At 41.9% G+C, this 13,965-nt stretch overlaps 1 protein-coding gene across 5 annotated transcripts in view; it reads right to left on the reverse strand.

Annotated features, from left to right (window-relative positions):
- FUT8 (fucosyltransferase 8) overlaps positions 1–1,356 on the reverse strand; it is a 316,354-nt gene extending 314,998 nt beyond the window's left edge. For 3 of the 5 annotated variants that reach the window (XM_034992729.1, XM_034992727.1, XM_034992726.1), the window contains exon 1: positions 65–504. The gene's annotated coding sequence lies outside the window, so the exon portion shown is untranslated. Of the gene's footprint in view, positions 1–64; positions 505–1,269 lie in introns of those variants that run through there. The other 2 variants (XM_034992730.1, XM_034992728.1) reach the window with 1 other exon arrangement.
- Positions 1,357–13,965: the final 12,609 nt, after the last annotated feature.

Below are 13,965 nucleotides of genomic sequence, written 5' to 3' on the forward strand. Positions count from 1 at the left end.
TCCCGCACTAGCCCAGCCCCAGACCCCGAGGGGCGCGGGGCCCGGCTCCCAAACGCCCCCTTACCCGAGGCGGGAGCAGAGGCGATCTCCGCCGTACCCAGTTGCCGCCGCCACCGCCGCCGCCACAGCCCTCAGCCGCAGCTGCCCCGTTGGGGAGTGGGAGGGGTGGCTGGGTGGAGGATGCTTCTCCCGACTGAAGGGAGAGGAAGAAACGGAAACAGGAACCGCCGCCGCCGCCGCTTAACGGAGCCTTCGGCGCCACTGACTGAGCGAGAGCGCGAGGCGGCGCGAGCGGGGCAGTCGCTGACAGCGCGAGACCGAGCGCGAGCCGGGTCCCGGGCGCGCGACCCCGAGCAGCACCGGCCCCATTCCGCCAGGAGAGGAAGGGGACCGGTTGGCTGGGGGCTGGGAAGGGGCGGTGTGGGGCGGGGGCCTGGAGCTGAGGGAACACCGCTACTCGGGTCGGCCGGAGATAACGCGCGCACGCGCCGGAGCGGCTCTGACAACGAGCGCAGGCGGGGAAGCCTTGGCTAGCGCAAGCGTGCGCGCGCGGCTGGGGGCGCGCGCCCCTCCGCGTTACAGGCTTCTGGGAGAGGGCGCGCATGCGCCGGCCGCTGCCACCTACGGCGACCCTGGCATGTGCCACGGCTGCTTCCCGCCCCCTTCTCGCTGCGCCGGTGGATAGCGTAACTGCAGCATCCGCTGCCAGGCAGAGCCGCGGGCCACAGAGGGACCGGGAGACTTCCAGCAGGGCAGCAGCTGCGCTTGGGCGCCTGCTTCCTACACGAGCGTAGGCCGCCCCCTACCGCCTGCAGGCCGGAGGCTGACGGCGGCGCGACTCGAGCCGAACTCCCCACTCCCGGGAGCGCCATCTCCAGGGAATGTCGTATTCTCGACAGCCGGGGAACGGACTGGCCCGAGCCAGTTCATTCCGCGGCCCTAAGGAGCAGTGGTACTGGAGATTTGAAGCAGGCTCCTTGCTACTTTTCAGAGGGGATCGCTGCTGCTCAGCCCCTGCAGCCCAGGTCTGGCCGTTCGGCTGCAGCTTGGGCAGCGCACCCACATGCAACTAGCGAAGCCCTGTTTTATCTTGTGAGAGCTGTTTCCACATTTGCCCCGACAGAAAGCCCTCCCACAAGGGCCTGAGTTTGATGCCTAGCCTCTCCCCCGACCCGCGGCTGCGACAGCCCCTTTGAGGCGGAAGTTTATTCAGTACGGCAAAGAGAACTTTGGGGGTGCGGGAGAGGGGTTCCCTAGGATGCTTCCTACCCGCTTGCACTCGGGAAATTCCTGGCGCCCGCGATGCAGAGCAGTGGGCCGAAGAGTTAGCTGTGACCGGCCCACACCGTGAGCTGAGCCGGAGGACCTAAAAGCGCCGCCTCGGCACACAAAGTAGTCGCGGACCGAGGGAGGGGGTGCCACGGTGGCCAATCAGAGACTCGAGCCGTGTGAGTGGAGTGCGAGCCGACCAATCCGACGGCCGGAGGATGAGCTTCCCGGACCCAACTCTTCCCTGTAGCCTCGGGACCCAGATCCCAAGCCTGGAGCGCGGTACCGCAGAAAGCGAGATGGTGCCCCAAAGACAGAAAAATTCGTTCTCTAGACTTGGATATTTTTAAATAAATGCCTTGGGTACGTATCCCAGAGCAAATAGCGGCGGCGTTTTAGATGCTGAGTATGAAAAGGATCACAGCAAAGAGATTTACAAGGCACTGGCCTGCCAAGACTGCAATCTGCCTAATAACATTCATAAATTTACAGTATTTATTGAGGCCTTTCTATAGGCGAAGAACTGTATTACAGAAAAACAAATAAGATAACTGATGACTCAGAGAAGAAAAAAAGTTCCCTGTCTTCAAGAAGCTCAGCTTCTTCTTAGGTTTGCTGGACCTTGTGACTCTGGTATTTATTGTCAGTCCTTTAAAGAAAAAGCTCTCAGCAAAGTAGTTTCCAGTCGTTTTTATGACTGTTATCTCCCTGTAAGAGGAGAAAATTGAGGGAAAAGTAGAGTGACCTGTCTAAAGTTACACAAAAAAGATACTGGCAGAGCGAGAATTATGTTCTAGCTCGGAGAGCTTGTATATCATCATAAAACAATGATTTATTTAATGCGTGGTTGCCATCCTCCACTAAAGAAGTTCCTGTACAAAGCTTACAAACAACATAATTCTATAAGGGCCACAAGCTTTGATTGTTGGAAATGAATGGAAATTTTAGGTTTATGCCATCGTAAGATGAAGTAAAGGTTAATGTCTTATCAGTCATACTCTAGATCATTTTTAGAAGTCAGAAGTGAGATGGATATTTACTTTTTAGTTTAAACAGAAATTTTAAAAATATTTTAGCAACATTGTCAATCAACTTTGACCTTGATTTAAGGACAGATTGTCTAGGTGTCCTCTTGTTGGAGAAAAAAACAGACTTCTGAATTTGTTCACTGAAGCTTTTACATTGGTAAATCAGAGGAATATAGGATAGATAAATACTCTCCTTGAAATCGTTTTGCTTTATTCAATACATTGTACCAATTTTGTATAAATTCTAGACTTCAACTTGTTAGATCTGTGTATATAACTTTGTCATTGAGTTTTGGGAGTTAAGTTATAGATTTTGTGATTACAATGTTAACCTATTCTCCAGAACATGATTGTGATTCTCAAGAGTAGTTACTAGCTAAGTAAGATTTTGAATAAAATTAAAGAGCATGGCACATAAAAAAAATTTTTTTTAGCAAGCATGTTTAACTTTAAAGCTTACCTTATATAATACTTTAAGATCTCCAAGTTCAAAGCTTTACTTTACTTTTGCCTCAAAACATCCAATTTTCCATCTGGCCTTGATTTTTCCTTTCCAAAAATGTAGGAATTAAAATACATATCTTCTCAGGGGTGCCTGGCTGGCTCAGTTGGTAGAGCATGTGATTCTTGATCTCAGGGTTGTGAGTTTGAGCCCTAAGTTGGGTGCAGGGATTACTTAAAATCTTTTTAAAAAATTAAATAAAATACATCTTCTCTACTTCCTTCTGCTTTAAAAAAAAAAATCTGTCCTAGGAATATTTGCCCAAAATTTAGCATTTTGATAGGCTATTATATTACATATTAAAATACCAAATAACTTGGGTGTCTTTAGAAATTAGTTCTCTAGTGACTGCTCTGTTGAGTCAATGTGCTTCTCGGCCTGTGACAGAACACTGTTATCAAGGCCCCTTGCAGGACATGCCCAGGATTTAGCTGTCACCTCAGAACTGGAAGTATCAGTTATACAATTGACTTTGGGAACAAATCTTTACACACTGAGCTCCAAATCAGTAATGAATTTCCAAAAAATTCACAACAGTTCCAGCTTTTAAAAAACATTTCTTTTACTCTCTCCAGAGAGGAATGTTGCTAAAACTCTGCCTTTCTCTTGCTAGGTTAAGTTTCTGAGCAGGAAAAAATCTCCAAAAGGTTCTAAACATTACTAGTCACCAGAAGATATCTGTCAAATGATGTTTTCTCCACAAGCTCTAGCTTCCCCACCACCACCACCCACTGCTGTTCCTGGGGCCCTCTCACTCTCTCTTCTCGCCCCAGCTGCCTGCCTCTGTCTCATCACTCCTAGTTTCCGATATTTGCTTAAGCAAGTAGAAGTGCTCCACCACTTCCTCCACCCTTCCCTCACCAACTAGGTTTTAGACCCGTCTTTGCTTATCTGAAAACTTGCAGATAAGTTCTGCTCAGCAAGAGATGGTACAGAACATTCTTTTGTCATATTATACCAAGAACTGATAGAACCTTGTCAGTACATTATATTCTTTGGCACAGCCTGTGTCAGATTCTTAGTCATCAACCAGAGCTGTGGGGTCTTGTGGGTGGAGCAAGGTGGAGTCAACCATTAGACAATGGAAGAGATGAAAATGAAAGTTAAAGTGAATACACTAGTAGCCATTTTATTGAGAGATTAGCTAGATCAAAGTTAATGAACTTAAATATTATCACATTTCCAAAGTTGTGAACATCCATGCAGAAACTAGTTTGAAGTTTACTACTACCATTTTATTAATGACTAAAATAAAAATAATAGCCTAGGTATAATATTGCTGAGCGCCAGGCACCATGATAACTCTTACCTCCATCATTTAATTCTCAAAGCAACCCTTTGAGGTGGATCCTGTTATAATAGGGGGATCCGAGAGGTCACAGAGAGGAGCTAAAGAGGCTCTCAGCAGCAGCTACTTACCAAATAGTTTAGAAATGTTTCCATTTCTACCAGAGTGGACCAACTGAATGTCAGTCCTGAAAACATTTTTTTTTTTTATTTGAGAGAGAGAATGAGAGAGAGAGAGAGCATGAGAGGGGGGAGGGTCAGAGGGAGAAGCAGACTCCCTGCTGAGCAGGGAGCCCGATGCGGGGACTCGATCCTGGGACTCCAGGATCATGACCTGAGCCGAAGGCAGTCACTTAACCAACTGAGCCACCCAGGCGCCCAGTCCTGAAAACATTCTTAATAATTTTTAATTGTCCTTATTTTCTAAGTATTGCTCTAGGTACATTTACTTAGGGGATTACATCTTGCAGGAAATCATTCAGAAGACAGCACTGTTATTGTTACATGCAAAAAGGTGTGACCTTGAGATAATCATTTTACCCATTTGGTCTTTAGTTTTCTTATCAGTAAAATAAAGGGGATGGTCTGGAGAAATTTTAGTTGTTTGCCAGTTCTAAAACTACAAATCTAGACAGCTTGACACACCATTGCCAGCAACCACAACAATGAAATATGGAAAAACAGTCTATACTTTGAAATCCAGTAAATGTTTTTAAGTCACTTTTGAGCCAACTCCTTAAATAGAAATTCAGTCTACACCCACTTATCAAAGAGCAGAGCCAATCTTTCCAATTAGAAGAGTAAATGAAATCATTGATTTAAAGACTTATGAAACTAGCCAAACTATCCCTTTCTATGACTTGCCTCCATGGCTGAAATTTCTGTCTTCTTCATTGGGATAAAGCATCATATAGTTCACACTGTTCACATCCACTCCTATTCCTTCCTCATTAATAGAGTTCTCTCTCTCTCTCCCTCTCTCTCTCTCTCTCTGTCTGTTTGTTTTTTAGGTAACCATCCAACCTCCCATCCAACCTCCAGCTATAGAAGAGCAATTCAATTAGCCTAAATCAATCAGTAAATTAATTCCCTAGTATGGTAGAGACTTGCTTACCCTCTCTTTCCTTGCATATAAAGAGATTATATTTTCATACATACATCCCTGCCACTCAACCCCACACTTGCAGTTGAGCTGAACCACGTGACTAGTTATAGCCACTAGTCTATAGTGGGTTGTGGGTAGAAGTGATTATGTGTCACTTCCAGGTATAAAATTTAATTGCAAGTATAAGTTCTCACAGTGTTTACCCTTCTCCAGTCTCAAAACCAGTGTTATTGAAGATGATAGAGTCTTTGTTAGCCTAGGTCCCTAAAAGAGGAAAATATGGAACACCCCACCTCCCACCCTCATCAGGTCAGAATGGATATATGAATAAAAAATACACCTCTAGGGGCACCCGGGTGGCTCAGTCATTAAGCAACTGCCTTCGGCTCAGGTCATGATCCCAGGGTCCTGGGATCGAGCCCACATTGGGCTCCCTGCTCAGCAGGGAGTCTGCTTCTCCCTCTCCCTCTGCCACTCCCCCTGCTTGTGTTCCCTCTTTCGCTGTGTCTCTCTCTGTCAAATAAATAAATAAAATCTTAAAAAAAAAAAAATACACCTTTATCGTTTAAGCCACTGAGATTTGGGGTTGTTTTTTACTGCAGTATGACTTGGAATCTAGGTTATGCTAGGTCTTAGACTATTCTAATTTAGGTATATTCTAATATACCTGAAAACCATTATAGTCCTGGGGTATACTGGTCCAATCCAGCTGAAGGGAAGGATTTTTAGTCCATATTTAGGGGAGAGGATTCTCTCTTTCCTACCAGATATGAATGAGTCAGCCCATAATAGAGATTACCACTGACAGCAATCTAACAACCGCAAGAAGAATGAACCTTAAAATGAAGTCAACACACTGAAGATGGCAAACAAAGAGAAAAACCCTTGAAGATATGTTTGAGCTGGTGGTTATATCACTCCTGAAGGCTACTGCAAAATAACAATTCTGGGTCTTTTCTCCATAACACCATAAGCAGAAATTACATCTTGTATATCTTTAATTTCATCACAGTTCTTAATACAGATATAGCTCTAGAAGCACTCAAAAATATTGGGTGAATTAAAAATTTTTTAAATATAATAGCTCATGCTCTTGCCTTCAGAAACAAAATATTACCTGAGTTAACAAGGTAATACATTAACATTTAATACAACCCAATCTTTTTTACAGATAAAGAGATTAAGACCCAGATACATTTCAAGATTTATCAAGTTCACATAGCTTTGTTATGGCAGAACTAAGAAAAAAAAAACTAATAATTGCTTCATCAGAAATGACCATAGCTTCCAACTGAAAATAGAGAAGCAATGAGACGGTATATTATCATGGTAGTTAAAAACTTTGAAGTTAAGACAAATGTCACTTACTAGCTATATGTTCTTGGACAAGTTACTTAACCTCCCTGAGCTCTGGTTTTCCATCTGTAAGAGAGAATAATAATCTCTAGCTCACAGGGTTGAGGAATAAATGACTCAACTTGTAAAAAGCACTCAACACAATGCCTGATATAATAAACATTCTGTGTATTGCAGACCTATCAAATGGTATTTATTCATAGCTAAATCAATTTTTTTGCATTAGGATAAATCTGTTTCTCCTTTATCTTTCATTTAATTCAGACCACTGACCTGTGTTTTTCCATCATGTATAATTATAGGGTAGCCTATACAATCGCCTAGCTAGGACTGCCTTTCCTATAGGAACTGCTCCTCCTGTTTCCACACATCTGCCATGTGATGGCAGCAAGAAAAGACTTGTTACTACTGATTGGCCATTGGCCACAGCTAATTGGTCAAGAGGTGGACACCTGACCCAAGATGGGTCAATGAAGCCATTCCTCCAAGATTTTTAGACTTTGGAGGGGAGGTCATCTCAAGTCTCAGCTAGATATATGATCTGAAAGATGTCATTGGACATGTTTTTGTTTTGTTTTGTTTTTGCCAAGTAGAGAAACACATTCTGCATTGAGAGAATAAAGTCAATGGACAAAGGGAGGAGAAGAGGTGAAGAAAGTGTCTTTGTTATACTGGAGATCTCAGTTCTAGGTTTTCTTGACTATTTACAGAATCTCTGCCTTTCCTTCTGCTTTGGGTTGCCTCTTCCAAGATTTCCCCCCATATTCTTCTAATATATTCCTTATTTTGCATAAACTAATTTCAGGTGGGTTTATTTTAGCTGTGATTAATGCAATGGTATGTTATATTATCATAAAGTAAAAAATTAAGAGGGAAAATCCTTAAATTAATTATCTTTATTAACAACTTCAATGATAGTTCTAAGAATATGATCAAGTTTATAAAAACGAACCAATAAATCTTTATCCACTATATGTAAAGTACCTGTAAGCAGAGACTTCAAATTACCTCCCTATATCTGTTCTTTCATTCTTCCACAACCAACCCCCAATTTTTAGATAGTCATATTGCCACTCAGCTAAAACCCAGTATTTTCCAGTCTCCATTATTGCATAGGTGTGGCCACATGACTAAATTCTGGCTGTTGAGATCTAAGTAGAAATGTTGTGTGGGACATCTATTTAAAAAAAAAAAAAGTCATAAAAAGAAAGGGAATATACCCTTCTTATCCATTCTCTGCATCCTATTACCTGGGCCATAATGTGATGACTAGAGCCCTTTTAGCCATTTTGGACCATGAGGAAGATAGCCAAACCCTGGGGATAGCATAATAGTGAGGAAGGAGCTGGCTCCCTGACAACTTTGTGGCACCTCCATGCCAGTCCTGGGCTGCTACCTCTGAAATTCTTTCATGTGAATAAACAAACAAATAAACAAAAAATAAATAAATAAATAAATAAATAAATAAATAAATAAGCTTCTTTCTTATTTAAGCCACAATTTTCTAGGTTTTTCTGTTACATGCCACTGAACCTAATCCTGATACAATGCCATAGTGGTCTGATAAATTGTTAAGTTGGATCCTTAGTGCTCCATAAAAAGAGAAATAAATCCAAAAAGATTTGAAAGAGATATAACAAAGACAAGTACATATTACTATATTGAAAAATTTTAAACCAAAAATAAAGATACAGACTGGGGAAGGATGGAATAGGTGCAAGAGAAAAAAAAATCAGAAAGAAAAATTCCAGCCAAAAAAGACAAAAAATTACCAGTGTCACTATGTTATAAATATTTGCTCCAGTAAGAATGGGCCTTACTGAAGTCACCAAAGTTCTAAGGTTCTGCTTTGCAGGGGCAAAAGTCTATCTTATGAGTTCATTGGAGGGAAAATTAGATTCTGAGGGGAAAACCTAACTCTAACCAAATGACAAAAGTCTGAAAGTCCAGAAGGTCCCTTGAGGGCAGAGCCCCTGCCTCTCTGTCTTGATCACCACTATGTATCATATTTGCTGAATGAGTTAATAATTTTCATTGCGACATACCTGCCAGGGGGATCAAGAAACTCATAACCTCTGGTTAGTCAGGATCTTCTACAGTTTCCATGGGAACAAGGCAGTATGGAGTCATGGTCCAGAAAGTAGATTTTCACTATCTTTGAATCCAAGCACTGCCACTTATTAGCGATGAGAACCTTGGGAAACTTTTTAAAACTATGTGTCATTTTTTTCATTCATGTAAAATGGGAAGGATGATATTATCTACCTCATTGGGTTGTCATGACTGTAAAATGAGTTATTACATGTAAGGCTCTTGAGAACAGCACCTGGCACAGATTTAGCACACAACAAATGTTAGCCATTTATAGAGCCCTACAAAAAGCCTGAGCTAAAGCAAGCGTTTGTGGACACTACTATTATTATCTGACCTACGTCCAAAGTCAAGATCACATGAAAACAGAATCTCAGGAAGAAAAAGAAATAGTGATTGGCAAGATTTCCTGAACCGAGGTTGGATGTCATTTCGGTTCTGCAGTACATGCTACAGTACAAGTGTTGGTATTTAAAACAAAGAGTAAAGGCTCTGAAAACAACCCCCTATAAACTGTGCTGGCACAGTTTACAAGTAGACTTGGAAACTCACAGAGATTGGGTCAAGGGGAGCTAACTTATATTTCTTTCAAGGCTGATCATTTCGTTTAAAATACACTCCCTGTCTTCTGGGCACTTCTGCAAATGGCTGAGAAGCTCATCCAACTTACCTGAGCTCTTTAAGGTGCAAGAAACCAAATAACTTGGGTTTCTCCAAGGAAAGGGGGATTTGAACTGTTTTCAGTTCAAAATACATGAACTGAAACTGACCCTATGGCTGAAGCACCATCAGATACCAAGGCAACTGGAGATCTGATCCACATCTCCAACCCTCTCACGTTCCCCAACTCATTCTCCGCTCTCCTGCTCTTCTCTCAGTACCGACTGACTTCCAGTTTTTATTCTACCTTTTGGTTTCTGGGGCTCATGATTTTTGTTCCCGTATAATTTTATCTTTTTCATAGTATAAGACACAACCTTAACTTCCTCGGTTTCTTGATTCACATTCTCCAGAGAGGGAAATCTTGTCGGGTCTTCATATCTTTCTCTACTAAGTGACGGGTGTTCCGGCCTTCAGTCAGGTATTCATTCTGGTCCAAACTACTGTGTCAAGGTGGCAGTGGCTGCCCCTTCAGCAGGGACTGTGGGCCTGAGCATGGCAAACCCTGTAGCAGAGGTAGGAGGTGGCTACACACAGGGATTGACATCCCTGACCCCCTGCTGTAGTCCTTTCCCTCATTTCCCCTTTGGCTTTTGACAACTCTCCTCATCTTTCTAATATTCACATATAGATCTTACCATTCTGTCCTTCGGTCCCCAGTACTTAGCAATTCAACTCGAGCTCAGCCTTCCTATTGGTCTTTGCAAATTCTCTGATGCATTGTTTCCAGTAAATGTTTAGTTTATGAAGTCAGGTGGACTCTGTTGGAGTTTGTCTCCACACGGACCATCTAGCGTCTCACCAACAAAATGACTCAGCCCCCCTTACGCCTGTCACAAAGTGAGCTCAGAAGAAATCATGAGTTACATAAAGGCAACACTCATGGCTCCTTTTAAAATCAGTGAAAAGGTGAAAGCCCTATGATAATGGAACAAAACTGTCTTCACATAGGAGAGATAGACATTTTAAAAGCTAATCTACAGACAAGTTTCATTAAAAGTTCATTCTGTCAGATGTTGAAATAAAGAGTTTATGAATATCTAATATATAAATAGCATATAGCTCTGGGGCACCTGGGTGGCTCAGTTGGTTAAGCATCTGACTCTTGGTTTCGGCTCAGGTCATGATCTCATGGTTGGTGAGATCCAGTCCCGGGTTGGGCTCCGCGCTCGGTAGGGAGTCTGCGTGAAGATTCTCTCCCTCTGCCCCCTTACCCCTCCTCTAAAAATAAATAAATAAATCTTTTTTAAAAAAGAAGAAGTCCTATAGCTCTGAATTAACAACAAGGGGGACTGGGAAATACAAAGGAGCGCATGGATGTTTGGTGGGCACTGATATCTCCACCACATGCAGTAGATGACTGACATAGTCCCATGTGGCACAGCTCTGGATAAAGTAGTTTAAACATGAGATAACCAGAAGATGAAATGGACAGCAGGAGGTGAATTTCAGAAATCGTGAAGGACGTGATAATGGATTAGGTGGAAAAGTACTAAAGATGAGTAAGATTTTGGGCTTGGGGGACTAGTTATTTGATACCATTAATATCAGTCATAGTTCAGTATAATCACATTTAGAATTCAGGTCTTCTGATCCCAACCCAATATTCTGTCAGGCTCAATATTTCATTTACAAAAAAGCAAAATCCTAGCAAAGGATCATTGAATTAGACAATGTCCCCAGTGTCTAGAATAGTGCTTGGTCTATGGGAGATGCTCAGTGAACATTAAGTGAATGGATGAGTGAATGAATGAATGAAGAAAGTGACTTCATGTCAACGGAAAGGATTTGACTAACAAAAATTGTCTTTACATGTTGTTAGATCCTGCAAATGGTTTCCAAGGAAGTTGTAACACCTTTTAATAGCTATTTTTAAAGTATCCTAAGAAACCTTCCACATACTTATGTCCACAATCCTAAATAATAGAAGAAATCCAATTAACTTTGTCTTTCCTTTTATAGGAGTATTTTTCATTTTTAGAATAAGGGCCTAATAAAAGAACCTATGCAGCCCTTTTACTTTTAATATTCTGTGTGCCTTTAAGACAAAATGTGCTTGATTAGTTCTCCCCTCCAACTTACAATGAAAGCATTTACTGACTCCTCCCAGATAGATGTGACTGTGGTGATCATATTTTATTCACCAAATGGAATGAAACTAAATCTAACAACTAAATCTAGTACTTAATATCTGAATTTTCCTGGAAGTCTAAGACACATGGACACCACAGGGATGAGTCTGAAATATTTATTTAAACTCTGCATGATTCCTCATGACCTTGTACTTAAAGTGTCCTTGGTTGTATATCAGGGCTGATATTCACCAATATGACAAAATTCTGATTGTTCAGGGGTCTATTTTGATTGTCTGAGATCATGCAATAGTATTTTGAATATTCGAAGAGTACCTTTGTCTTATGTGAGCTTAACTTAGTAATAGGGAGGCTAACTGAAGCTCTGGTAAACAAGGGTTGCACACAGATCATTTTGATTCTGGGTAAGAGAGTTTTTAATCCTTCCTCATTGTCTCCCAATTACCACTTACCACTTTGCTCATCAAAGGACGTGGGATAAATTTTACAATCATTACAACAAATCTAGACTCCAGTATCACATGTAGATGAAGTAAGACAAATTTTTACAGACACAAACTAACTTGGGTGTGTATATATATATTTAATGGTTTTAGGTTTAAGTCAGTCATACTGTGACAGAGTAGCATGAACCATATAATATCTGGAGATACTTCCTGTATTTATGACTCATAATTTCCCACATACACAGTTCTAGAAAAACCAAACTGCTAGACATAGATGCTTACTAAATTGCTTGTACAAGAAAAAGCATATTGCTTTTTTTATTATAGTTGAAAGTTGAATGAAGTACATCAGATTTCCCCTAATATCCTTAGAATCATCTTCCAATGTTTTCTAGACTCAGAGCAGCACAACTTACTCTCATCCTTCATATCTCCCAGCCTCCTTGCTAGTCACGTTGGAACCATGTTCTAGCCAATGGGTTGCAGACAGAAATGATATTAAGTTACTTCCTATTCTGGTTTTAAGTGCCTCTGTAAGAACCTCCAGCTCTTTCTTCCCCTGCCTTGGTGATCTTGGAGGCTAGATATTTCAGATGGACTCACTATGAGATAGAGGTAGGTTGCAAGGATGCCTGAGTGTCTACTAGGAGAAGAGCCACCCTACAAGCAGCAGACTATGACACAAGCAAGGAATAAATCTTCATTGCATTAAGCCACTAGTGTTAATTAACCAACTACGATGGTGACTGAGAGGATAATGGGGGCTGAAATCTAGCCCCTGGTTTAGTACCAAACCATGTGGCTTGGCAGTCTTTTGCCAAAATGAGTGCCCTGGTCTGCATCCCCTCAGGGGAGGTGTACCTTTTGTAATTCACATATAGATGCCATACGGACTATCAGTAGCCTTGACCATATCCCCTCTCAATTGATCACCCGGTCTCCACTCCTTCACCCCTTCACAATCCCTCTATAAAGAGCTGCAAGACTAATATTCCTAAGGCATAACCCTGATCATGACATTTCCTGCTCAGAAACCTCCAGAGGAGTCCCACTGCTTTGTGACTAAGCCCAAAATCTTTTTTTTTTTTAAAAGATTTTATTTATTTTTATTTGAGAGAGAGAGAATGAGAGAGAGGGAGTACATGAGAGGGGGGAGGGTCAGAGGGAGAAGCAGACTCCCTGCCAAGCAGGGAGCCCGATGCGGGACTCGATCCAGAAGCCCAAAATCTTTAACGTGGTCTCCAAGACCCTCCACAATTCATTGAACAAACCCACCTATGCATCCCAATCACGACTTTTGTCTTCTCACTCCTGTGTTCTCCATCTCTGGAAGCTAGTGTGACATGAAACCAGGAGCTCCCTCAGCCTGACTCCACATAGCAGGTGCACCCCAGCTCATAGCCAGCGTTCACTGACCCAGCTTACAAAATTTCCACCTTCACTCCCTCCACGAATTTCTATGGTATGGAATTTCTTCAAGTCCTCCAGCCTTTAGGAGTCACCTTTTCCTTTAATATCCAAATTAAAAAGCTCAACTTCCATCCTATACATGATAAAGTCACCTCCATCTGGTTTATTTGTGGGGGAGGAGGAGGCTGTCTCACAGTTGTTCTTGAGGCAAGTCAATCTATAGCCTATTCCTCCATTCTGGCTCTGCAGCATAGCAAGAATTCAGCTGTATTCTCATCCATTCTTGGAAGGTGTCAATAGCAACTCATCTTACCATGAGGGAACCAAGAGGTGAGGGAAAAACAACAAAAAATGCTCCTACTCTATGAGCAGCTAGGATTGGCAGATAAAATACAGGATATCCAACTAAATTTGACTTTCAGATAAACAACAAATCATTTTTTAGTATAAGTATGTCCCAAATATTGCATAAGACATATTTATGCTAAGAAATTACCTGTTGTTTATCTGAAACTCAAATTTAACTGAGCATCCTGCATTTTTATTTGCTAGATCTGGCACCATAAGTAGTGTCCTCCCTTTTGTTAAATTCTTGATCTTTGGCTCAGGTTGGGGAGGAAAGCAGGATTCTTCCTGCCAATGTATAATCCACCAAAAACACTGATAGATAGATAGATAGATAGATAGATAGATAGATAGATAGATAGATAGATAGATA

This window comes from Mirounga leonina, unplaced genomic scaffold, assembly GCF_011800145.1.
Source record: "Mirounga leonina isolate KUSES-001 unplaced genomic scaffold, KU_Mleo_1.0 Mir_82, whole genome shotgun sequence".
In the NCBI taxonomy this organism is placed as follows: Eukaryota; Metazoa; Chordata; class Mammalia; order Carnivora; family Phocidae; genus Mirounga; species Mirounga leonina.